Source organism: Protopterus annectens, chromosome 10.part0, assembly GCF_019279795.1.
Source record: "Protopterus annectens isolate FY-2018-M chromosome 10.part0, PAN1.0, whole genome shotgun sequence".
Lineage (NCBI taxonomy): Eukaryota > Metazoa > Chordata > Ceratodontiformes > Protopteridae > Protopterus > Protopterus annectens.
In genome coordinates, this window is record NC_056744.1 from 1316584159 (window position 1) to 1316611097 (window position 26939).

The 26939-nt window shown below is 40.1% G+C and overlaps 1 protein-coding gene across 1 annotated transcript in view; it reads left to right on the top strand.

Moving 5' to 3' along the window:
• Positions 1-26939, top strand: part of LOC122814271 (coagulation factor XIII B chain-like) — a 573198-nt gene that overhangs the window by 502709 nt on the left and 43550 nt on the right. The window lies entirely within an intron of this gene.

Below are 26939 nucleotides of genomic sequence, written 5' to 3' on the forward strand. Positions count from 1 at the left end.
GTAACTTATATCCCCATACAGACACTATTTACCATATTCCTTTTATTCCTTCTAAAAAGGTTTGTCTAACTTCTTCCCCATCACCAAATTGTGTTCCTAATCTAATAGCTTCTTGTAGAGCAGTTTTTAATGCTTTTATTTCACGATCCCTGAATTCCACTTTTTTTCTAAATTGGATATTTGTTCTTTTTGTTCCCTCATTTTTTCTTCTGTTTGTTTGCTTAGATGTTTCTTTACATTGTTGTTCCTTTTCTTTAATTTCATTATTCAAGCTTTGTATTTCTTCTGCTGTCTATTTCACTTGTCTATCTGATTCCTCTACACTTCCCTGTAAGCGGGATAATTTTTTTGTCAAATCTTGTATAGTTTTGTGTTGCTCTAATGTACATAAAAAACCTGTTGTAGAAGAGGTGGAATGAATGTTTTCTTAATAAAATCCCTTTTATTTTAATCTGATTTCCCCTTTCAGTAAATTCATAAATCAAAGAAGGCAGTTTATAAATAGGACTTCTCTTTTTCCATCCTTCTGGTATATCTTTTACCCTTAGCTATTGTTGCTTCTGACTTACCTACTCATGAATAATATCTAATAAAAACTGAGGATCCCCATTTTGCAAACTATTACAACCTTCATCTTCTCCATCATGATTTATAATTTCTTCAAATCTAGGAAAATTAGGAGAAAAAATAACCTTTTTAGGATCTGACAACATCTCTGGATCATTGGATACTTTATAAAAAAAATAAATAAGGATTCCTTGAGACCTTTCTTTTTGAGATGGTTCAGTAACACTTTCAGATTTCTTTTGAGAATTTCTCTTGAAATTGTTTAGTAATTCTTAATAAATATCCATTTCTATGTCTGGTCACAGTTCTAGTTCACTAGTTCTGGTATACTGTTATAAATTCAAATTTTCAGGTCTTATTTCTGGTTCTAACAACTGTGGTGCTTTGTTTCCCCAGATTTAAAACCTTATTAATACACAGATACTTTGAACATCTGCATGCCTCATGAATTATAGATTACATAGTTAACTACAGGAGAACAAAGTCTTAGTGCTTCTATATTAACAAGCAAGAGAACGGTAGGATCTCATCCTATCTGCAGTGTAGAAGTTCCTTTGGAAATCACTGGCTAGCTTGCATCCACCTCCTGTCACATGGATGAGTCCCTCATGGTAATCAGATCTCACTCTTCTATTTCCTCTGTTATGGAAATCAGATCCTGGATTTTTTCTCTGTTTCCTCCTTTATGGAAATCAGATCATCTCTGTCCCCACCCCTAACCTTCTCTTCTTGTTCCAGCTTCTGAAGTCTCTGCTTTGTTTCCTCCCAGGCTTTGGCACCAAAAACTGTATAAGTATGTACAAGCACTGCATCTATGAGGAAAAATAACAAGGAGTTAGAATAACAAGCAACTAAATGAGAAGCAAGCAAAGCATGACAGTTGGGTCAGCACGGTTTATATTCCATGTAACTGACAAAGATTGCAACTGGACCCAAGATATTTGTATTGTCTTAAAGGATGTAGTGCTGTCTTTCTATTTTACATAGACAACATAATTGTATCCTTTCTTCCTTGAATGGGAAGAGTGTGTTACTACACTGTGTCCTAATCTGGTTAAGCAGTTATTTTAAAATGCTGCTGAGACAATTTATTTTCTTAAAGGGTACAGATGCAAACATTTGTTGCTCAGCTTTATCATGACAGCATTATTTATAAGTTGTTACTACAAATGCATTTAATATCTGTTTTGCTATTACTATTCAATAATTAAGAATTAATGAAAGTTTGGAACATACAAAGTGATACAAATGCTTAATAAAAAAAACTTAATATAATCGGGTGTGTAGTAAAGCCCATATATACAAGACACAGCATCTACTCCTGTCCTTCCTTCTATAGACAGCATATGAAGTAAAAGCAATCTACATTTTCTTATAATTTGTTTGTAGATACATATATATATATATATATATATATATATATATATATATATATATATATATATACACATTTTACAGAATATGTATTTACATTTTCTTTATTTTTACATATAGGTTCATAGGTGTGTACTAGGCTAATGGCTCTGGAGCCTTTACAAGCCGAGCCCATAGGATTAGCCTGGCATCGTGCCACTCAACCTTAGTTCCTAGTGCGTCTGTCGAGTAGAGCCACTGGAGTGATCCCCGGCATTAATTTTTTATTTCCCATCCACTCATCAAGAGGGCCAGTGAGGTGCTCTGCTTGACATGTATGGGAAGTCTATTCCATAGTATGGGCAGTCTCTGGGTTATGAACCTGTCCCTCCAACATGTTCTGTTGATTGTGGTAATGAGGTTGAGGTCTCTGGATCGTGTGGTGTGGAGCAATTGGGATTTCCTTAGATGTAGCATTTCTAACAGAGCTGTGTCAGACATGGCTTTGTAAGTCAAGCAGAGATCGTCTCTAAGTAGGCAATATGAGACAGATAATAGTTGGAGTTTTTTGAGTCTGTCCATATAGGACAAGTGTTGAAGGTCTAGGATCCTCTTTGTGAGGTACTTTTGTGGCCACTCCAGTTGTTGCAGGTGACTAGTGAGGTACATGCAAAATGGGGCATTGTACTTGATGATTGGCCTAATGAGGGAAGAGTAGAGGGAGACGATAACCTTTTTCTTCCTGAATGCAAAACCCTTTGTAATGAGATGTGCCACATGGAAGGACATTCTGACCACAGTGGCAACATAGTGGCCTAAAGAGAGGTAGGTGTCAACCTGTGTTTCCAGATCTCTTATAACGCCTTCTGTGTTCAGTTGACTACCATCAATGTGGTAATTCAAGGGAACTGGGTTTTTCCCGAAGGGGATGAAGACACATTTTTTGGCATTGAGCTTAAGGCCATGGTTCTGACACCAGTCATTGGTCTCATTGAGGCCTTTCTGTAGGATGTCAACATCACTTGGGGAGTTAATAATAACTCCCAACTTGCAATCATCTGCAAACTTTGTCAGCCAGAGTCCCTTCGTGTTGGCCTGGAATTCAGAGAAGTAGATACCCAAACAGGAGAGGACCAAGGACTGAACCATGTGGGACTCAACTCTTGACTTGTCAGCAGTCTGACTTGGAGTCAGCTACTTTCACACTGTGAGTTCTATCTGTGAGCCAGTTTGCAACCCACCTAGTGATATAGGGGTTGATGCCTAGCTTAATAATATTTTCTGTGATTCCTGAGTGGGGAATGGTATCAAAGGCCTTGGCCAGATCAAGGTAGGCTTTATGAACCACCTTACCTTCATCCACAGGTCTGGTAACTGTCTCAAAGAAGTCGACCAAGTTGAGCATGCATGATCTACCCTTCACAAAATGAAACTGTGTAGGTCCAGAGTTTGGAGATTCCCTATATCCTTGTTTATTAGGTCCATGATGATGTGTTCCATAGCTTTGCATATCAGACTCATCAGGCTAATGGGGCAATAGGTCCTGGGGTCTGTAGTCACTCCTCCTTTGTGTAGAGGTATGAGTGTAGCAGTGCACCATTTGATAGGGACAAATCCTGAGGTGAGGCTGTGATTGAACAGGGCACACAGGTAAGATGACAGTTCACTCTGTAGTTCATGTTGGGATACTGTCAGGTCCCACAGAAGCTGTATTCTTGGCCTTGGACAGTGATGTTTTAACCTGTGCAGCAGTAATACTGGGTGCCTGGCAATCTACTGGTATTGTGATTGGTCCTTTGTTGGGGGAGAGAGGGGTAAAATTAGTGCTGAATCTGTCCACCAGTATATTTGCAATATCTGTTGGCTCAGTATAGGAGGTACCATTGTGCAGTAGCTCAGAGCTAATCTGGATATTGCCATGGGGATTCTTTGCATAACTATAGAAGGCCTTGTGGTTGTCTTTACATCAGCTGCAGTTTTGTTTTCATAGTTAACTTTAGAAGATTTGATGAGGGATCTCAACCTTTTGTTGAGGCTGATAAGGGAATTTTTCCAGTCTTGGGACTTCACCTTATTCTGCATCAGGTTCCTCCTTCTGTTGTAGAGTTTGTTTATGGCAGGTGACCACCAGATTGGCTTCCTTTTTTTGAGGAGAATGTCTTAGTTCTGTTGGGTATGGTGAGATCCATGCATTTGTGTACGTGTTTGTACAGTGCATTGGTGTATGATTTGGCAGTCATGCAACTCTTCTCTATTTGCATGGGTGCTGTGAAGTTAGCCACTTCTGTTTTTAGGAGCCAAAAGTTAGCTTTGGACAAGTTTTTCATGGGGGGTACCTTTGTTGGGGGTGGGAGGGATGTGTATTTCCAAGGTGATTAGCTTGTGATTGGATCTAACCAGGGAGGAGTTGACTATTGGTGTAGAGCAACAGTTGCCCATATTAGTAATGACCAGGTCAAGGATGTTGCTATCTCTAGTGGGGGTAAGAACGAGCTGTTCCAGGGCATTAGAATTAATGAATTCCAGAAAGCATTGGCCAAGTGTATTGGTACATGAATAGTTTTCCCAGTTAATGGAGGAGTAGTTGAAGTCACCCAGTATGAGAGTGTTAGGTTGGACCCTAATATTCTCCAGTGTGATTAAGAATGTGGAGTGTGAATCTTGGGACATGATTGGGGACCTATAGCAGGCTGTATACCTGAATTGCTGTCTTACCCAATGTTAGTTGCACCTGAAGTATCTCAGATGCTTTATGTTGGGCTACCAGTCTGGAGGTGTGCACATCCTTTATGAATATGGAAACACCACCGCCTTTGGAGCTTTGGTCCAAGTTCTGAGGCCGAAAGGTGTGGAATGAGTTGTAGCCTGGTAGTGCAGGGATGCTTTCTGCTGCCTTAAAGCAGGTCTCTGTTACAGCACAAATGTCAATGTTCTCCATTTTAAGGAGTACTTCAAGTGAGTACATTTTGAGATTTAAACTTCTAGCATTGAGCAGCATGACCCTCAAATTGTATTTGTTTGTAGCTGTTACGGTGGTAATTTGGTCTTTGGAACACTGCATAAAAAAGGCACTATAGGGCTGGCAAGAGCCTTGGCCAGTATCCAGAAACCCAGGGGTGACAGATGCAGGCCAGCTTTGGCAAAGCATCGAGGTCTGTCAATCATATCATCCCAGGGAGACAGATACTGGATCCCCTTAGAATGACACCAGAAACTTAGCCAATTGTTGAAATCAATCATTTTCTGCTTGTACTGTGGTATAATTCTGGGTGATGGTAGGATGCTGCTTAGAGCTAGATCATACTCGCTTTGGCTGCATAATCTGAGAACTCCTCCATGTGTCTTTTCAAGTTGTCCAGGGAGGTACATCTCAGGTCATTCACACCCACATGTACAATGACATGAGTCATATTTATACCTGTTGTTGAGGGACCTCTGTGCGTGCTTATGTGGTGGATCCTGGTGCCTGACAGGTAGCTGACTGTTACTTTCTCCTTATTCAATCTAGTGAATGGAACATCAGTGTGCCTCATGGGACCTGACAACATCCCAGACTGTGTTCTACATGAACTACAGAATGAACTGGCACTCCACTGAAGTACCATGTTCAATCATCGCCTCACCTCAGGTTTTGTGCCCACTAAATGGTGCACAGCAATGGTTATCCCACTCCACAAAGGCTGAGCCATCATGTACCCCGGGAACTACCACCCCATTAGCCTGACAAGCCTGGTCTGCAAGGCTATGGAACATATCATCATGGAACCTATAAACAATGACTTTGGTAATCTCCAAACTCTGGACCCTACCCAGTTTGGGTTTGTAAAAGGCAGATCATGTCTCCTAAACCTGAAAGACTTCTTTGAAGCAGTCACCAAAGTTGTAGATGAGGGTAAGGTGGTTCACACAGATCTCGCCAAGGCTTTTGACACCATCCCCCACTCTGGAATTATAGATAAACTCACTAAACTATGTATGAATCACTATGTCTCAAGATGGGTTACCAACTGGCTCACAGACAGAACCCACACTGTGAAAGTAGCAGACTCTAAATCCAACTTCAGACCAGTGACAAGTGGAGTACCACAGGGTGCAGTCCTGGGTCCTCTCCTGTTTGTTATCTACTTTTCTGAAGTACAGGCTAACACAGAAGGTCTTTGGCTAACAAAGTTTGCAGATGACTGCAAACTAGGAGCCATATCAAAACATCCTGCAAAAGGGCCTCACTGAGACAGATGCCTGGTGTCAAAGCTATGGCCTCAAGCTCAATGCCAAAAGTGCATTGTCATCCCTTTTGGTAAAAACTCAGTACCCATGAACTATCACATAGGTGGTAGTCTACATAACACCGAAAGTGTTATAAGGGACCTTGGGACACAGTTGGACAGTAGTCTCTCCTTTGATAATCACATTGTCACAGTAGTCAGAAAATCATTCTACATGGCACACCTCATCACAAAAGGTTTCTCATCCATGAAAAAAGAGATCATTGTTTCCCTCTACTTGTCACTCATTAGACCCATTGTAGAGTACAACGCCCCTTTTGCTATGTACCTCACAAGACATCTACAACAACTGGAAAGGCCACAGAAATACCTTACAAAAAGGATTACCAGCCTCAAACAGATGCCCTACGCAGACCATCTCAAAAAACTCCAGCTTTACTCCGTCTCATATCGCCTACTCAGAGGTGATCTCTACCTTACAAACAAAGCTATGTCAAACCCAGAGCTGTTAGACATGCTCCACAAAAAGAAATCCCAATCCCTCTGAGCTGCACACTCTAGGGACCTAAACTTTGTCACCACAATAAACAGAACATGCTGGAGGAATGGATAGATTCCTGTCCCAGAGACTTCCCATACTCTGGAACAAACTACCTATCTATATCAAACAAAGCTCCTCATTAGCACTCTTCAAGAAAAATCTTGATGATGGCCCTGCTTGATAGGAGCACAGAAAAATAATTTTCTTGGGTGGCAAAAGCCAGGGTATGGTTTGGCTAAGCTTATGTAGGCCCAAGAGACAATAGCCTAGTACCTACCTATGAACTATCGAGTCACCTATGACTAGTGTGTTAGGCATGCTGTTTTGTGTCAGGGGCTTTGGTTGAGTGGCACACTGTTTAGGAGAGTTATGTGTCTCGTGATTAGTGTTGTGTTGTGGTGGTCAAGTGCATTTCTGCCTTGGAGGTCTCTGCTGTTTGGTTAGATTTTTATTGAGAGCCTCCATGAAGGTGGGTATGTGATTTGTGTTTTTATGTGAAGGCAATGCTGGTGTGTGTTCTGGAAGGCAATGTGTTCCATGTGGTGTGGCGTAAGTGTTGACCTTCTCCTCTTGACGAGCTATTCCGGTCTTGGCTGGAGAATGCGTGGCTTCCAATTTGGATATATACGTGCATCTATCACAAGTCTGAGTGTTGGGGATAAGAGGAGAAGGTTGTCGGTGTACATGAGGCAGTTGCTACCTTGCCTTAGGATGCCCAAGTTCACCAGGTTAATAGGAGAAAGCACAGGGTACTGACCTTTAGACATGCCTGGAGGGGTGGGCATTAATAAGTACTGGAGCTCTTTCCTTGTAGAACTTTTAGTGCTGGTAACACTTTTGTGTACTGCAATAATTGCTACAAGAAGTCTGGTGAAGTGCTAAACTAACAAGCTAGTAAAAGTGCAGGAGAGGAGAGAACTAGCAGATCTAAGGGAAAAATTGAAGAGCAAACTTTTGCACTACTCAGAAGCTTACAAACAGTCCTGGATACAGCAAATCTGTATCTGGACTAGATTAGTTACAGGAAAGGTGGGAAACAAGCGCAGAAGTGGGCTTTTAAACCAGAATGTTGAAAGAGATGGAAAAACTGCCCAAATGGTCAATAATCTACAATTTCTGGGCCAAAAACGGCTCCTCTTCTGGTAGATAGGCTACCTAGTACTTACCATTCCCACTGATAAGCTAAAAGGCTTCCCTCCAACACAGAAAGGCTTGGGGGACTCAGAAGCTTACAATCAGTCCTGGATACAGCAAATCTGTACCTGGACTAGACTAGTTACAGGAAAGGTGGGGAACAAGCACAAACATGGGCTTTTAAACCGGAATGTTGGAAGAGATGGAAAAACTGCCCAAACGGCCAATAAACTACAATTTCTGGACCAGAAACCACTCCTCTTGTGGTAGATAGGCTACCCAGTGCTTACCCTTTCCACTGATAAGCTAGAAGGCTTCCATCCAACACAGAAAGACTCGGGAGCTCAGAAGCGTACACAGAGTTCTGGATACAGCAAATCTGTACCTGGACTAGAGTAGTTACAGGAAAGGAGGGAAACAAGTGCAAACACAGTCTTTTGAACCATCTAGTTGAAAGAGATGGAAAACTACCCAAACGGCCAATAAACTACAATTTCTGGTTCAGAAACCACTCCTCTTGTGGTAGATAGGCTACCTAGTGCTTACCACTCCCACTATAAGCTAGAAGGCTTCCCTCCAACACACAAAAACTTGGGGGGCTCAGAGGCTTACGAACCATCCTGGATACAGCAAATCAGTATTTGGACTAAACTAGGAAATTCAGGAAACAAGTGCAAATGTGGGCTTTTAAACCAGAAAGTTGAAGGAGATGGAAAAACTGCCCAAATGGTCAATAAACTACAATTTCCAGGCCAAAAAACACCCCTCTTGTGGTAGATAGACTACCTAGTACTTACCACTCCCACTGATAAGTTAGAAGGCTTCCCTCCAACACAGAATGGCTTTGAGGACTCAGAAGCTTACAAAGAGTCCTGGATACAGCAAATTTGTACCTGGACTAGACTAGTTACAGGAAAGGCGAGGAACAAATCCAAACACAGGCTTTATACCAGAAAGTTGAAAGAGATGGAAAAACTGCCCAAATGGCCAATAAACTACAATGTCTAGGCCAAAATCCACTCCTCTTGTGGTAGATAGGCTACCAAGTGCTTCCCACTGCCACTGATAAGCTAGAAGGCTTCTCTCCAACACACAAAGACTTGGGGGGCTCAGAAGCTTACCAACAGTCCTGGATACAGCAAATCTGTATTTGGATTAGACTAGTTACAGGAAAGGCAGTAAACAAGTGCAAATGTGGGCTTTTAAACCAGAAAGTTGAAAGAGATGGAAAAACTGCCCAAATGGTCAATAAACTATAATTTCTCAGCCAAAAAAACACTCCTCTTGTGGTAGATAGGCTACCTAGTACTTACCACTCCCACTGATAAGCTAGTAGACTTCCCTTCAACACAGAAAGGCTTTGGGAGCTCAGAAGCATACAAAGAGTCCTGGATACAGCAAATTTGTACCTGGGCTAGACCAGTTACAGGAATATGTATATATATATATATATATATATATATATATATATATATATATATATATATATGGGTCTACCTGACATGGTCGACAGTTCATATGGTCAACAGTTTATTTGGTCGACAGTTCATTTGATCGACAAGCATTTTAGGTGGGGGGCTTTGCCCCCCACACCCCCCAAAGTGGGGGGCTGTGCCTCCCACACCCCCCCTAACTATATATATCAACTCCAGGGTTGCACAACATTGGGGAAGGGGGAAAATCTGCTTGTTGACCAAATGAACTGTCGACCAAATCAGTGTCGATTATATGAACTGTCGACCATGTGAAGGGGACCCATATATATATATATATATATATATATATATATATATATATATATATATAAATCATTATTTTTTTTGGGGGGGGGCAGAGCAGGATTAAGAGGCTACAGGGGTTGTCTTTCCCAAATACTCTCTTTGTACACAGTGGATACAGCTGAAGAGATTGGACTAGTAGGAGTGTCTGAAATCAGAATATGATTTCACTGCACTCAGTTGAGTGAGAAAATGAGATGGGCCCAGAAGGAGCATACAAATACAAACTTAAAAGAGGGGCGGGCTATTTCAAAGTCACCAAGATTAACACCAAAACAAGAACAGGGAGGGTGGGGAACTAACTGTAGAGACACAGAGCCCACAATATTCAATTCAATTAATATTCAGTAAAAAAAAATAAAATAAAATGCAGTACTATATGAAAACGTGTAGATAAAAGTATACTTAAATTCACTTATACATCCAGTTGATTGTAGGTAGATCTTAGCCAGCCAAAGCTCAGATATTTTAGCAAAAAAATTACACAAGATGTAATACTTATATGGCAAGACCAACCCCTAGGCTAGGAGTTAAAGACAGAATATCAATGAAATGAAACTAAGCCCCTCTGCTACCAATGGATACACTTCTAACAAGCTCTCTGTAGAGACACAGAACCCACAATATTCACTTCAATTAATATTCAGTGAAAAAATAAATAAAATGCAGTACTATATGAAAAAGTGCAGATAAAAGTGTACTTAAATTTGCTTATATGTCCAGTTGATTGCAGGTAGATCTTAGCCAGCCAAAGCTCAGATATATGTTTTAAAAATGTTTCTGCTAGAGATAGAAAATTACTGATTAATACATGTTTATGAAACTTCTAATAGAAGGGCTATTCTCTGTTATTACAGTACATCAAATGATGTGTCTGTGTATGACCCTTTGTTCCATTCTGTTGTGACCTTTTCATGCTAATTGTATCCTAATAGTAGGCTGAACTCACAGTTCTAAGAGCTACTGCAAAGTCTTTTTGTAAGCTGGTGTATCAGATTTGCTTGCTGTTACAATGCTATAACAAGGGCTATAAGGCCATCCACATGTTTAGACCAGTCACTGCATAAGAGAGGAAAAATGGTGGAGGTGTCTCAGTCTACATCTACATCATATTATATATAATTGTTGACTTCCCAACTAAGTCTATGGATGTGAGTAATACTTTGGTAGATTTAAAACAATATGTAAGGAAATTAAACTTTAGCATAATGTTCCACAATATAGAATATACTAGAAACCCACTATACATCTCTAGCACATACAACCCACCACTCCAGCCATCTTTACACTTATTTGAAAATATGTGTGAGTTGGACTTACGGAGCTTAACTACAGGAAACCCCAAAATATGACATACAATATGTCTAAAGAGGAATTTGAATGTTTGCAGGAATTAAAAAGTAAGGATGATGTGAGAATCATGAAACCAGATAAAGGGGTTGGTGTGGTGATTATGGATGTTGAAATGTACAATGCCAAGATGATAAAAATATTAGAAAGTAAAGCTTATAAAAAAGTCTCACTAAATGGAGCTTGAAGAAAACTTAGACATGAGCTCAATGATTTATTTATAAAAGGGAGTATTACCATTGATGAGCTTAATTACATGAATGTCCCCCCACCCAAAAACACCCACTATATTTGGGTTGCCCAAAATTCACAAAGATTTATGTAATCCGCCAATGAGATCTATTGTGGGTAGTAGGGGATCCGTAACACAGCCCATTGCTAAGTTCTTAGACCTTCAATTAAAGAATGTACTACAAGGGAAGCCCATTTATGTAAAGACCCGTGGGACTTTTTGGAAAGAATAAACAGCCTTGAATACTCTGATATAGGGGTGTCTTTGACCATCAATGTAAGAGACTTATACACAGCTATACCACACAAACTAGGGGTTGAGAGGTTCTGTGACTATTTTGTGGAGAAGAAAATAGCTCAGAATAAAGTTAATGTTTATGAACAACCAATAGAGACTGTGCTATATAATAATTTTATTCTATTCAACAAAGAATGTTACCTACAATCGGAAGGTGTGTTGATGGGTTCAGCATGTGGGCGTTATACACAAATGTGGTAATGCTCCAATGGGAAGAGAGATTTTTTCATAAATTTGCCTTACTTTTCATTTTAGATGATATTTTTATTTTTTGGACAAGTCCTTCTGAAATAATTCCTGAGTTTTTAGATTATGTGAACAACTCGACAAGTTTCTTGAGATTTACCCACTCCATTGGCCTTGATGAAATTTCATATTTTGATATTAGACTGATGAAGGACAGGGAACAGAAAATATTCAAATCAGAACTTTTTAGGAAATCTACATTCTCAAATAGTTATTTGCACTATGATAGTTCCCAGCCTTACAAACAAACAAAAAAGCTGTGGTTAAAGGGCAGTTCATAAGGGCTGCACATATGTTCACCTTTTTTTAACAGTTTTTTAGATGAATGTGACAAGCTGAAAGACATGTTTATTTGTATGGGCTATCCATTCAGTCTTGTAAATGAGGTTATGCTGGAAGTAATCAACAAGCATGATCGAGGGCATTTTTTGCCTATTTTGAATCAAAAGCAGGGAACTGTAGTGTGGATAACATCTTGGATAATTATTTAGAAAATACACAATGTTCTAATACACTGAATTTGCAAAGTGTGGAGCATAAGGAACTAAGTAATTTTAATACTGCATTTGTCATTACATTCATCAGGTCAATTAGGAACATAGCTGATATACTGACCAAAAATTGGTTGGTTATTGTAAACAACCAGGACATAAGGGAATTGGTTGGCGAAAAACCTTGCATAGTGTATAGAAAGGACAAATGCCTAAAATCTATTTTAGAGACTAGAACAAAGGGACATGAAAGTGGGAAGTTGAGTAAGTGTGGTAGTTGCAATTATTGTCCATATATACAAGAACGATCTAATTTTAACATTAACAATATAAAAGCGAGTTTGAATCAGAAATGTTCATGTAACAGTGACAGAGTGGTTTACTGTGCATTCTGTTTAAAGTGTCCTTGTTTTTATATAGGCAAGACAGAAAGAAAATTTAGGAACTGCATTTATAAACATCTCAGGGATATAAAAACAAAAATGTAAAGAATGCATTGGCGAAACATTGTATGGAACATGTTGACCATGGTTTTAAATTTATTGTCATTGAGGCAGTTACCCCAGACATAAGAGGTGGTCCATGGAAATTAATTTTCAAAAAACATGAGGCTTTATGGCAGCTGAGAACTAATGCTACACAGTGTCCAGGCTTAAATGGTGCATTCTTATTGCCCTGTTTTCTAAAACTTAAGGCATTAGAAAGATTAATTTTATTTAGTGTGTGCTTTATATGAGATTATGCTAATACTCCTTCTACATTTATTATATTGTATTTATTATATTTTATATATATATATATATATATATATATATATATATATATATATATATATATATATGTACTTTTTTATACTAGTTTTATTATTATATATAGTATTTTACATAGTTTTTAGTAACTGACAGATTTGTAAAGGTTTATGCTTTACTATGAACTGAGAACTGCTGCCAGAGTAATAGAATGAGATGAGGAGGAATAATTAGCAGGAGGGAAAATTAAGGTCATGGAAAGAGAGAGAGATAGAGTCAGTATATTATTAAAGAGATGAGAATGTTATGGAAGGACATTAGAGAGAAAATTAAATAGAAGAAGGTGCCAGGTGAAGAGGAAGATGAGCATACATATGGTATCATTAAAGTGAGAGTTTCTTTTGATGTTAGTCCATCACTACATGGTAAGATATGAAGGTGTTAGTGAATTAAGAGTGAAAAGGCCTAGTTATAGCGAGATGGTGGCCGTGCGTCTTTCCAAACAGGTGTCAGCTAGATATTTTTTAGATTAGTATTGAAATTGGTTGTTAGTATGTTTAAGGGATACAGGGGTAGAGTTCCAGTAGTGGCCTACATAGCTGAAATAGAGAAAGTTTTCTGTTGACTGATGTGTTTTGTAGGCAATTGGGAGCATTTTGTTTTCAGACTTTAATGGCCTAGAAAGGGTATACGTATTTAATATGTCCAATAGGTCTTTGCTTTGTTCTGGTCTGAATATCAGTTTATGGGTTACTTGGGTAAGTCAATCAGTCTGAATATCAGTTTGTGAGTCACTTGGGTAAGTCAATCAAGCTGTTTAGGGCTAAGCAGTGACTGTTTGATGAGTTAATAACATTTGTTTTCAGTTTTGTTGTATCACTGCTTTAATTCATTTTGGATGGAAGCATGAAGGTTAAGCAGTACTGTGGACCCATATTGTAAAGTGGGCAGTAGGGATATAGAAGACAGGAGTTTCCTGGATAAGTCATTTAAGTTCTTTCTTGTTCTATAGAGTGTCCCTAATTTTTGGTGAGTTTTTTTGATAACCTGTTGCACACACAAATCAAATTTCAAGTTATCAATTGTCATCCCTAGTAGCTTTGTATGGGAGATGGTATCCAAAGATAACCACAAGGCATTCTTTAGCTATGTCAAGAATCTAAGTGGCAATGCTCAGATCTGCTCGGAATTAGTGCAGAATGGCACAAAATACACTGAACCAACCGATATTGCCAACATCCTGGCAGACAGATTCAGTGCAAACTTCACCCCCCTCTCACCCCCAAAAGGGCCCATAACCAAACCTGAAAAATGTAGAGCCCCTGAAATCACAGACACTCAGGTTAAAATATCCCTCTCCAAAGCCAGAACCCTCTCCAAAGCCAAAAACACAGCATCAATGGGACCGGACGGTGTCCCAGGCTGCGTCCTACATGAGCTCAAAGATGAATTAACCCCTCACCTAAACACACTGTTCAAACTCAGCCTCTCCACATGCTACATACCCATAGAGTAGTGCACAGCAACAGTTATTCTGCTCTACAAAAGTGGAGCCACAACAGACCCCGGGAACTATTGCCCTATAAGTCTGACTAGCTTTGTCTGCAAGGCTATGGAGCGCATCATCATGGAACTCATTAACAGAGACATTGGGAACCTCCAAACACTGGGCCCTACCCAGTTCGGCTTTGTTAAGGGCAGATCATGCCTCCTAAACCTGGTGGACTTCTTTGAGACAGTTACCAAGGCTATAGATGAGGGAAAAGTGGTACACACAGCCTACCTAGACCTCTCAAAGGCCTTCAACACCATTCTCCATTCTGGTATTATAGACAAGCTCACCAGTCTGAACATAAACCCCTATGTCGCAAGATGGGTTGCCAATTGGCTCATGGACAGAACCTAAATGGTGAGAGTTGCGGGAGCTAGGTCTGACTTTAAACCGGTTACAAGTGGCATTCCCCAGGGCTCAGTCCTAGGACCCCTCCTGTTCGGCATATACTTCTCAGAGGTACAGACAAGCACAGGAGGACTATGGCTGACCAAGTTTGCAGACGACTGCAAACTAGAGGCTATAACTGACTCACCGGCTGACACAGATATCCTCCAAAAGGGTCTCACTGAGATGGATACCTGGTGTCAAAATCATGGCCTCAAGCTAAATGCCAAAAAGTGCATAGTTATTCCCTTTGGAAATAACAAAGTACCCAAGTATATAGTAATCTCTCCTTTGATAATCACATTGCCAAAGTGGTTAGAAAATCCTTATATGTGGCCCACCTAATCACAAAAGGGTTTGCATCCAGATCAAAAGAGGTCATTGTTCCCCTCTACTCATCACTCATCATACCCATCATAGAGTACAATGCCCCATTTGGGATGTACCTTACAAGACACCTGCAACAGCTGGAAAGACCACAGAAGTACCTCACCAAGAGGATCACTCACCTCAAACAGATGTCCTATGCAGCTCGACTGAAGAAACTCCAGTTGTACTCGGTTGCATACTGCCTGCTCAGAGGTGATCTCTGCCTGACATATAAGGCCATGTCCAACCCAGAATTGATGGACATGCTCTACCTAAAGAAAACCTTATCCCCTTGAGCCACACACTCTAGGGATCTAAACCTCACCACAACAATAAATAGGACATGCTGGAGGGATAGATTTCTGTCCCAGAAACTTCCCATGCTTTGGAACAAGATTCCAATCAACATTAGGCAGAGCTCCTTGCTAGCACTCTTCAAGAGAAACCTTGATGAGTGGATGGGAAACAGAAAGTTTACCCCACGGATCACTTCAGTGGCTCTGCTGGACAGAGGCACAGGGAACTAATCTAAGGGTCGGTAAAAGCCAACACATTCTGGCTAGGCTTATAAATGCCTTCGGGCAGATAGCCTAGTACCTACCTATAAACCTATGATTTCTATAGGGGTGTTATCAGAGGCTGCAAATGAACAATATTGTTTGAGATATGTAAGGACTTTTTAAGGGATTTTTTTTTTTTTGGATTGAGTAAAAGCTGAGATTCATTGACCCAGCTTTCAACTGATGAAACTGACTTTTGGGTGATGTAGAGTAATTGGGTTACTGGCAGAACAGGTTTAATATGGAGTCATCTGGATATTGTATAACCGATGCTTGACATTGTGCTGAGTGTAGGTTGTTGGTAAATATGCTGAAAAGTAGTATCCCCAAAATGGAACCTTGGGGAACACCTGTTTTGACGGGTAGGAATGATAAGCATTAATCCATTTAACAGACAGGAGTATATTGGAAAGGTAGCTGGAGAAAAATATGGTGGAGGTGTTTGGTAAACCAAATGAAGAGAATAATTTTAGAAGTAAGCTATGGGAAATGGTACTGAAAGCTTTGGATAGACCCAGAAACATGGCAGAAAACAGCTGGTATTCATCTTTGGCTAAGTTAACAGCGTTGGTAAAGTTTGGTAGAGTTGTGGTGGTGCTATGCCCTGGTTTAAAGCCATGTTGTGTGGGGACTAGGAGGTTGTTTGTTTGTAAATGAGCCGTTAATTGATTATGAATGCATTTTTCAAGGATTTTTGAAAGTGGGGAAAAATTGCAATGCGTCTTAGGTTGGATACATCATTAAAGTTACCTCCTTTGTGAAGTGAGATTTTCTTTCCATAAGGCTTGCTCATGTGATAGTTGAATTTATGAGAATGGATACTGGAAAGGAAACTGAGCTGGTTGCAGTCTTTAGAAAATCACCAAGAGCATGAGCTAGAGTACTTGATTTAATTTGTTCAAGGTTTTTCTTGATTTTTATGATAGATACTGGCTGAAAAGAAAAAGAGTGAGTATTACTGGAGTTGGGAAGTGAGATGGAGTGGAATGCAGTCAGATCATTTAAGGAAACTGAGATGCTTTGAGTTTGGTTGTGAAGTAGTTTAGTGATTCTAGAGATAATAATTGAAAGTGTTGGCTGCTTTCTTCAGATGTACAGTGTGTGTGTGTGTGGGGGGGGGGAGGGGGATTGTACATTTGAGCCAGGGTGGAATATTTTAGATATGGTGGCCCAGAACTGTGTAGAGGTTTGTAGCTTCTATTCTGCAAATTGGAGTAATAAAATGTTTTTTTTTAAGTTTGATCTGGCATTTGACTTTATTTTGTATGTATTCACATTTAGAGGTGCTTGGGTAATTTAAGTACCTGGCAAAAATGGTATTTGGTTTGTTATTAATTGCTATTTAACACATCAGTGTTGTCAAAGTAACTCCCTTAAACTTTGAGGAACATTGATGAGGATCTGAAGCTATTATTGAAGTAATAGTTGAATTTTTTAAAGGCAATTTGCATCCCGAGGAGCCCCAGGTTAGGGTCTTCTAAAATTTGATTTGAGTAGGCAGTATTTATGACAAGTAAAAATATTACCCCCACAGTTAATCAAGGACCTGAAGACAAGATAGATATTTAATCATGGTATTGAGGGACTGCTGTCATTGCAGTGAAACCATGTCTCAGTAATTACACAAATATGAATATGAACATGTTCAAGTTGCAGGAGGGTTTAGATTTGTGGCAACCTTCTATTTAGATACAGAACACTAGGAATTACTAACATAGTCTTGATTGAATTTTGAGTTTGAGTTTGTTGTATTGGAATGTCCAGTTTGGGGACTCTGACAAAAAAGGTGTTATGGGAGCAACAAAGGTTTTAGGAGTATACCCTCTCATTCCAGTCTGGTATGACACATACTGGATCCCGTAGAATGGCACTAACTATTTAGATAATTGTTAATACCAATTATCTTGCCTTGGTATCTAGGTATCATTTTTTGTTAATCCAGGATATTACCCAAGCCCAGTGTATTTCCTGCCTCTAATAAGTGCATAGTAAGTTCCATCATGTCTCTCTGTATGTTTCTCTGGGTTGATCACATCAGTTCATTCACTCCCAGATGGGACACCAATAGGTTGTAGTCAAATTAGTCTCATTTAAGGGACATTAGCACCCTTGTAATATCATGGATATTTGCAATGGACAAATGGTACATCGTTCTTGTCCAGTTTAGTGAATGCGGAGCTTTATATACCTGATTATAGAGTCATGTATGACTAAAAGTTGACTTAATGGTCCTTATGGGTTTAGACCTGATGTTTTGGTGACTCTTGGGTAAATTATATGGAGTTACAGTTTTTGTGATTGGAGGGGGAGTAAGTCATTATAGTGTGTTTTTAGAGGACCTGACAATTTTTTATAGACTCAGTATAAGTTATAAGTCTAAAGTTGTGTTGTGACTGATCTGCTGCTGTGAAGGTATGATGCTTACCAGCAGTAGGCAGATGTGAAAGATTTGCTGCCATGTTTCATAAATAAAAATGTAAAAGATGAGCACTCATTAACGCAGTAACACTAAACATGACAGTAGTGCACCCAGCAGAGCAATTACTAGATATGTATAATTAAATAATGTAGCCAGCTAAAAGGCAGCACACTGTACATTAGTTATAGTTTCATAGTATAGTACTAGGCTATCTGCCCTAGGGCATTTATAAGCCTAGCCATAGTGTATGTGGCTTTCGCCACCCCATGTAATGATACAAAAGTATACAAAATAAATTTAGTTTACTGTGCCTCTGTCTAGTAATGACACAGAGATGACCCCTGGGGCAAACCTATGATCACCCATCCACTCATCAAGATTTCTCTTGAAGAGAGTCAGTGAGGGGCTCTGCCTAACATGGACTGGGATCCTGTTCCAGAGTGCGGGAAGCCTCTGGGTTATGAATCTGTCCCTCCAGCATGTCCTATTCATATTTGTGCTGAGGTTTAGATCTTTAGCTCTCGTGGCTCTGATGGATTTGGATTTTTTGAGGTGGAGCATGTCCATTAATTCCGGATTGGACATGGCCTTGTACATCAGGCACAGATCACCTCTGAGCAGGCAGTATGCTACAGAATAGAGCTGGAGCTTCTTTAGTCTGGCAGCATATGACATATGTTGGAGACCCTTGATCCTCTTGGTGAGGTACTTTTGGGGTCTCTCCAGCTACTGCAGGTGCCGGGTGAGGTACACACCAAATGGGGCATTGTACTCAATCATAGGCCTGATAAGGGAGGAATATAGGGGTACAATGACATCCTTTGATCTGGATGTGAATCCCTTCATGATAAGGTGGGAAAGATAGAAGGTCTTTCTAACCACTTTGGCAACGTGGGTATCAAATGAGTGGTCACTGTCAACTTGGGGCCCCAGGTCTCTGATTACTTTTTCCGTACTTAATGGATTACCACCTATGTGATCATTTGTGGGTACTTTGTTTTTCCCAAAGGGGATGACTATACATTTTTTGGCATTCAGTCTAAGGCCATGACTCTGGCACCAGTCGTCTGTTTCAGTAAGGCCCTTCTGAAGGATGCATGGGTCAGCTGGTGTATCGACTATGGCGCCTGGTTTGCAGTCATCTACGAACTTTGTCAGCCACAACCCCCCTATGTTTCCCTGCGCATCTGAGAAATAAATGCCGAACAAGAGGGGTCCCAAGACAGAGCCCACTTGTGACTGGCTTAGAATCTGACATAGCTCCAGCTATTCTGACTTTGTGGGTTCTGTCCTTTAGCCAGTTTGCAACCCATCTTGTGACATACGGGTTTATATTTAAGCTGTTGAGCTTGTCTATGATGCCTGAGTGGGGTATTGTGTTGAAGGCTTTTGCCAGGTCCAGGTAGGCTGTATGAACTGCTTTGCCTTCATCGATGGCTCTAGTGACTGTTTCAAAAAAGTCCACCAGGTTTAAAAGGCAGGATCTGCCCTTTACAAAGCCGAACTGGGTAGGGTCAATTGTCTGTAGGTCCCCAATGTCTTTGTTTATGAGTTCCATAATGATCCTTTCCATAGCTTTACAGACCAGGCTGGTCAAGCTTAAGGGGCGGTAGTTTCCAGGGTCTGTAGAGGTGCCTCCTTTATGGAGTGGGGCCACTGTTGCTGTATGCCAGTGTTCAGTGACATATCCTGTAGTAAGGCTAAGATTGAACAGCATTCTTATGTGCGGGTTTAGCTCCTCTAGGAGTTCATGTAGCATGCAACCCGGGACACCGTCTGGTCCCATAGATGCTGTATTTTTAGCTTTGCTAAGAGCAGCTCTCACCTGGACATCTGAGATGTCAGGGAGGTTGCATTCAGCTGGGATAAATATTTCATCTTTTGAGGGAGAGGGAGGGGAGAAATTTGCACTGAACCTGTCTTCCAGTATGTTGGCAATATCTGTGGGTTCAGTGTATTTTTTGCCATTATGAACTAACTCTGAGCATATCTGAGGGTTTCTGCCCAGGTTTCTAACATAACTGAAGAAGGCCTTGTGGTTATCATTAGTGTCCTTAGCGATTTTTCTCTCAAAGTTGGCCTTTGATTATTTTATGAACGAACGTAGTTTTTTGCTAGTGCTGATCAGAGATGCCTTCCCTTTATGGGATTTTGCTCTGTCTTGCAGCAGCTTCCTTCTCTTGTTATAAAGTTTGTTTATGTCTGGGGTCCACCAGATGGGACGCCTGCCTTTGGTGGAAAGGGTCTTGGTTTTATTTGGGATTGCATGATCCATGCATTCTTGGAGATGTCCATAGAAAGCATTTGTGAAGTATTCAGCAGAGTGGGATGTGGTTTCCACTGGCCCAGGAGGCTTGAAGGATACCATTTCAGTCCTAAGGAGTGTAAAGTCGGCTTTTGAGAAGTTTCTCACTGTAGTCTTTTGTGCTGGGGGTGGAGGTGGGATATGAATATCTAGGGTTATTAATTTGTGGTCTGATCTCACTAGTGAGGGGTATACTTCCGGTGTTGAACATATTGTCCCCATGGTTGTGATGATCAGGTCAAGTATATTATTTCCCCTTGTGGGGGAGGTGACTAGTTGTTCCATCATATTTGAGTTGATGAATTCCAGGAACCTTTGGGATAGGGTGTTGGGGCTTGAATAATGCACCCAGTCTATGTTTGGGTAGTTGAAGTCTCCCAATATGATGGTATTTGGTGAGACATTCATACCCTCCAGTGTCTTCAGGAAGGCTGAATGGAGTTCCTGAGATTGAGAGGGTGGTCTGTAGCATGCTACAAGTTGTATAGCAGTTTTGCCTATGGTTAGTTGCACATGGATGGTCTCCGATGCTTCGTGCATTGCCACTAACCTGGAGGTGTGGGTGTCTTTAATGAATATGGACACTCCCCCTCCTTTTGTGGTTCGGCCCAAGTTTTGGGGCCGAAATGCATGATACGAGGTATAACCTGGTAGGGCTGGGGTGCTCTCAGGAGCCTTGAACCAGGTTTCAGATACTGCACAGACATCGATGCTCTCTATACTGAGGAGTGCTTCGAGAGCCTTAATCTTGAGATTTAGACTTCTGGCGTTGAGCAGCATTACCCTTAGTTTTTTCCTTTTTTGTTTTCTAAGGTGGTGGGTTTGTCTTTTGAGCCTTGCCTAAAAAAGGCACTATGGGGGTGGCAAGAGCCTTAGCCAATATCCGGAAGCCCAGTGGTGACAGGTGCAAGCCGTCTCTTGCGAAGCAGCGTGGCTTGTCCAGCATGTCATCCCAAGCAGACAGACATTGGATCCCCCTAGAATGACACCAGTAATTGAGCCAATTATTAAAGCTGATCATCTTGTCTTTGTATTGTGGCATCATTCTTGGTGAGAGCAGGATGCTGCTCAGGGTCAGGGTCATACCGGCCTGGGCTACATAATCAGAGAGCTCCTCTATGTCTCTTTTTATGTAGTCCAAGGAGGTACGTCTCAGGTCATTCACGCCGTCATGGACAATGACGGAGTCATATTTGTACTTGCTTTAGAGTGACCTGAGTGCTTGTGTTATGTGGCGGGTCCTAGCACCCGACAGGCAGCTCACCATTACTCTCTCTTTGTTCAGCCTGGTAAGTGGAACGTCAGTGTGTCTGACTATAGAGTCACCTATTACTACTGTATCAGGCATGGTGTTTCGCCTTAAGGGCTGTGATTGTTTGGCACACTGCCTTTGTGCACTATGTGTTGCATGTGCTGTGTTTTGAGGTGGTGTTTTCTTGGGTGTCTGCTTTGGGTGCCTCTGTTGTTTTGGTAAGTTTTTTATTAGAGCCTCCGAGTATGTCTTTGTGTTTTTTATGTGTTTGGTTTGCAGTTGTGGTTGGTTTATGTGAGACTGGGTTTGTTGTGTGTGTGGTTACCTTCTCCTCATGTCTGGTCTTGCTAGTCCTGTGTTGAGAGAGTTCAGCCTCCACTTTGGCTATATAGTTGCATCTCTCACATGTGTTTGTGTTTGTTGGGAGGAGGAGGGGGTTGTCTGTGTACATGAGACAATTGTAACATTGTCTCAGGATTCCCAGATTAACCAGCTGAACTGGAGAGGACGTCAGTAATATACCACTCGACATGCCAGAATAGTATAAGGGAGTGATGTGAAACTGGGTCAGAGAGGACTTTGAAGGGAAGTGGGTATTAACACGGGTTGTAGGTGGATGTAGTGCTTACGTTAGTTTAAGGGTGCTTCACTTGAAAGAAAGGTTTTAGGAGCAAGTGCTAGGCTTATAATATAGCGAATAGACTGATTTTGTTGAAAGTAGAGCTTTCTTAAGGGAAAAACTGAAGTGCAGACTTGGCGGAGCCAGGAATAGTTTAAGCCTGTTTAACCAGTGCTGCACTATGCACACAGTTGCACAAAGCCGTGCAAACGTGGATTTTAAACAGGGAATTTCAAAAGAGCTGGAAATGGTCCAAAATGACCATTTACTACAAGCTCCTGTGCTGAGGTGACTCCTTCAGGGACAGATAGGCTGCTCAAGGCTCCCCACTCCCACTGGTGAGCAAAGAAACTTCCTTCTATCCAAGTAAGGCAATGGACAACACAGGAACTACACCACTGTCCAGAATACAGCAAAGCCTGTATACTGGTCTAAACTAGTCGAGAAAAGGTGGGAAAACAAGTATTTTTTTTTTTTTTTTTTTTTTTCAGTTAAAAAGTACACAGAAATGCAGGAAACAGTAATAAATCAATTACACAGGCTAGCACACTTTAGTGGGTAGCCTCAACAGTTAAATTTAACAAACAAACTTTCGACCAACTGTAACTTAAGTGCAGATAATGTACAATGCAAAAAACAGGTAATAAAGCAGTTTAAGCTAGTTCAAAGTAAGAAAAAGAAGGTCTCTCAGGTAAAACAGCAAAAAAAAAAAATACTTAGATCAGGAAAGTAGTCGCTTTTCTCAGTTCACTGCTGCTAGCACCACTCTGCAGGACCACGAGGAGCTGTTTGAGTAGTATAGCCAGAAAAAACGCTCAGAGGTGGATTTTAAACAGGGAAGTTCAAAAGAGCTGGAAATGGTCCAAAACGACCAATTACTACAAGCTCTTGTGCTGAGGTATCTCCTTCAGGGACAGATAGGCTGCTCAAGGCTCCTCACTCCCACTGGTGAGCAAAGAAACTTCCGTCTATCCAAGTAAGTTATAGCAACATTTCAGTGTCATCCAATGTTTGGTTGCACACAAACAGAAAGGAAGTACAATATTCTACACACTGCAAGAAGTATAACTTCAGTAAAGCAAGGTTTACCCGCAATGATGAATAGTTATGATTCTTTTTTCGGCAACTACGTGGATACTACTAGTGCTTATCTCACCACAGCTACTCACATCTAGATATCAGTGTTCCTTCTCTTACCAGAAGCAAAATATACAAATAATTTAAAGCTTGTTTCTGAATTAAATTTTACCCATGTCTTCAGCATTTTTTTCAGACTCATTGCTCATCCACAAACTGGTGTGCAAACTGCCAGGCAGTGTATTACATACTCTCTTGCTAACTATTCCATGCATCTTATGGGGGTCTCTCAAGCAGCTTGTGATTAACTATCTTCTTAATTAATTGTCCACATAAATATCTGTTTATGTCCTAATGATGTTAAAAACTGTTGTACTGATACTTACATACTGGTATTTTTGGTTGGGGATAAACCCAAGTTTGCTTTTAAGAATAATGCTAGTCTGAAAAAGCAATTGTGCTATAATTTTCAAAAGAAAAAAAAAAACAAACAATTCACCATAAGAAGGGAACATATCCATGTTACTGCTGTAAAGCATGTAAATTTATTTCAAAGCGATGCGTTTTTATACATCCTATAACAGCTAAAAGTTTTTAATGATGGAATTATGTGGACTGTCATTCAAGCAATTTAGTTTATATTGCCATCCATGTGATGTGTGGAAAGGCCAATTGTATGTTGAAACAAAGAATTTTTCATCATGTGCAAGATCTCAAACATAAAAATCAACTGAACGTATTAGCTAAATATATTCTTTTACATCAGGATCATTGTTTTGAATTTATGGTATTACAACTTATCAATCAGAAGACAAGAGGTGGGGATGCTGTTAGTGATACAGAGTTAGCCAAACTACTCTGGATTATAAGACTACAAACACACAAGTTTCCTGGTTTGAATGCACAGGTCCCTTTAAGGCCAGTGCTGAAACAATGAAGATTACATTGAATGTTGAGAAGTTGCTATTGGTTACATAGTATATTAAATGAACTTTTAAACTGTAGCTTATTAGATCTGAAGAAGGGCTGGTACTCAAAAGCATTTATCTGGTTTTATTTATTTTAATAAAGTTTTATTACTCGGCCATGTTAGTTGGTTTGTTTATGGTTGTAATATTGGTATTTTTATTTGCCTTTGTCTGTGAGGAGACCTATCCCAGGGTCTTCCCTAAAAATTGTTTATGGGCTCAATGGAACTACTGATTTCATACAGTTAAATAAATTTATGGAGAGAACAGCCAAGGAAACGCAGCCACTGAAGAAGCACAAGGCAAATGTCAGTGTTGTACAAAATGTCAGTGCACATTCAAATCATGTGGTGAAATATTTTGTTTTATCCTTTATTTTTTTTTTGAAAAAGCTCTAAAACATGTGGGTTCCATAAAAACATACCAGCTCTTCATTTTCCACAGACATGAATCAGCATTCCAATTTTGAGTCAAAACTTACCATTCCTTGTTTGTTCTGTCTACTATTATCACCCCAGAAGTAAAATACACTCCAAGAAAAAAATATTGCAGTTTTTTTTTCTCCTGAGATGTCTGGATCAGAATTACATTTTGGCTGCAAAAATATATAACTTCATACCTGTAGATTCACTTTCCCATTGTTTATCCTCTCAAGAGACATCTCAGTCCTTGAGCATTTGGTCTCTTGTCCAAGAACAACAACTGGAGCAGCCAGAGGACCAAGAACAGCAACAGGAACTCATGAATCCTCTCCAGCACCTAAACAACCAGGTACTTATAATTCAGCTTTCCGGTATACAGAAGTGTTAAGAAGGCAGCTTTGCCGATTGAACCTTTTCCTTTTTACTCTGTACCTCATGTTTTTCAAACAGATGCATTCTCAAAGAAGATGCAGCAATGGATGATTTCTCTCAAAGCTAAACTTAATTTTTAACCCCTTTTGTTCAACTTGTCAAGCAGCTTACTAATAGCTTTAAAGATTTAAAACTGGCAGTTTTTCACCAAGCTGTGCAGGTTGTTTTTTTTTTTTTGCATATACTGAGTTAATCAGAGGAAGGGCACTGAGAAAACTGATCTGAGATACATTAAGTATCCTGTTTTTTTGCTTATTTTTACGAGTTATTTATAGCACTTTTATTGTCTGCTGTATTCTTTTCTAACTAGTTTCACTCTGTGTGAGGTATTAACTAGAAATTTTCTACAATTGTTAAGCATCTGTTTAGGTTTGTTTGTTCTGATTTCCTGCCAAGGAGTGTATCATATAACTTAAATGTTTGCAGTTAAAAGCATTCTATAGATTCTCCTTGCTCCTTTATCTATTTAAAGATTTCTGCAGTTTTTTTCTACCCAAGTAGTGTGAGTAGTAGCATTGTCCATATTCAGGCTTGTGTTTTGGGCCTAGTTGTTTGTTGGCAGAGGCTGTGTGTCTGAGCACATGTTCCAGGCCATCTTAGTTTAGCCAAAGCCAGTATAGCATTTCAGTGACAGTGAAGTGTTTATGGTCATTGGCTGATTGGGGTTACCTGGACTACGGCTTGGAGTAAGCACCTCATTGGTTCTTTTGAACTTTTTTTTAAACTTGTTTCAGGTTTCAACTTTGTTAGTTAAGAAGTTAACTTGTGAGTGTTTCTGCCATTTCACACTGAGCTAATTGGAGGAAGGGCACTGAGCAAACTGATCTGTGATATATAACATTAAGAATCCTGTTTTTTGCTTATTTGTACGAGTTATTTATAGCACTTTTATTGTCTGTTGCATACTTTTCTAGCTAGTTTCACTGTGTGTGAGGTATTAACTAGAATTTTTTTACAATTGTTAAGCATCTGTTTGGGTTTGTTTGTTCTGATTTTTGTTTCCCACCCTCCCTCCCTATTGGTAACCTGTTCTTATACTTGGTGGCTTTGCAGTTGCCCATGCCTACTGTAAATTTGATCTGGGACACTACTCCCAGTCTAGTGTTATTACCTCAGTCTACCTAATACAGGGAGAACATTTGAGAAGGCCAACTCACTTTGTTTCTTAACCTTGAATTGTCTTCTGCTCCCCCTTATTCCCTTTCCACTTTACCAAAAAAATTCTAAGCTTGTTTTCTGCCTTTCCTGTAAGTAGTCTAGTCCAGATACAGATTTGCTGTATCCAAGACTGTTTGTAAGTTTATGAGACCCCAAGCCTTTCTGTGTTGGAAGGAAGCCTTCTAGCTTATCAGTTGGAGTGGTAAGCACTAGGTAGCTTATCTAAAAAAAAAAAACACTTTATGCATCACCGCTTAGCTAGGGTTAAAGCATTCCCGGTGCCATAAAGTCTACTCTTAGAATTTTCCCTTAGAGGTAGCCAGTTTTAGTTTTAGCAATCAAATCTGTTTCTTTGAGCTCAGCACTTGTTCAGAACTCATTGTAAGTTCTAAATAAGTTACAAATTACTACAGCACTCAACTTTCCTCACTTGTCTAGAGGAAAACAGTTTCAGT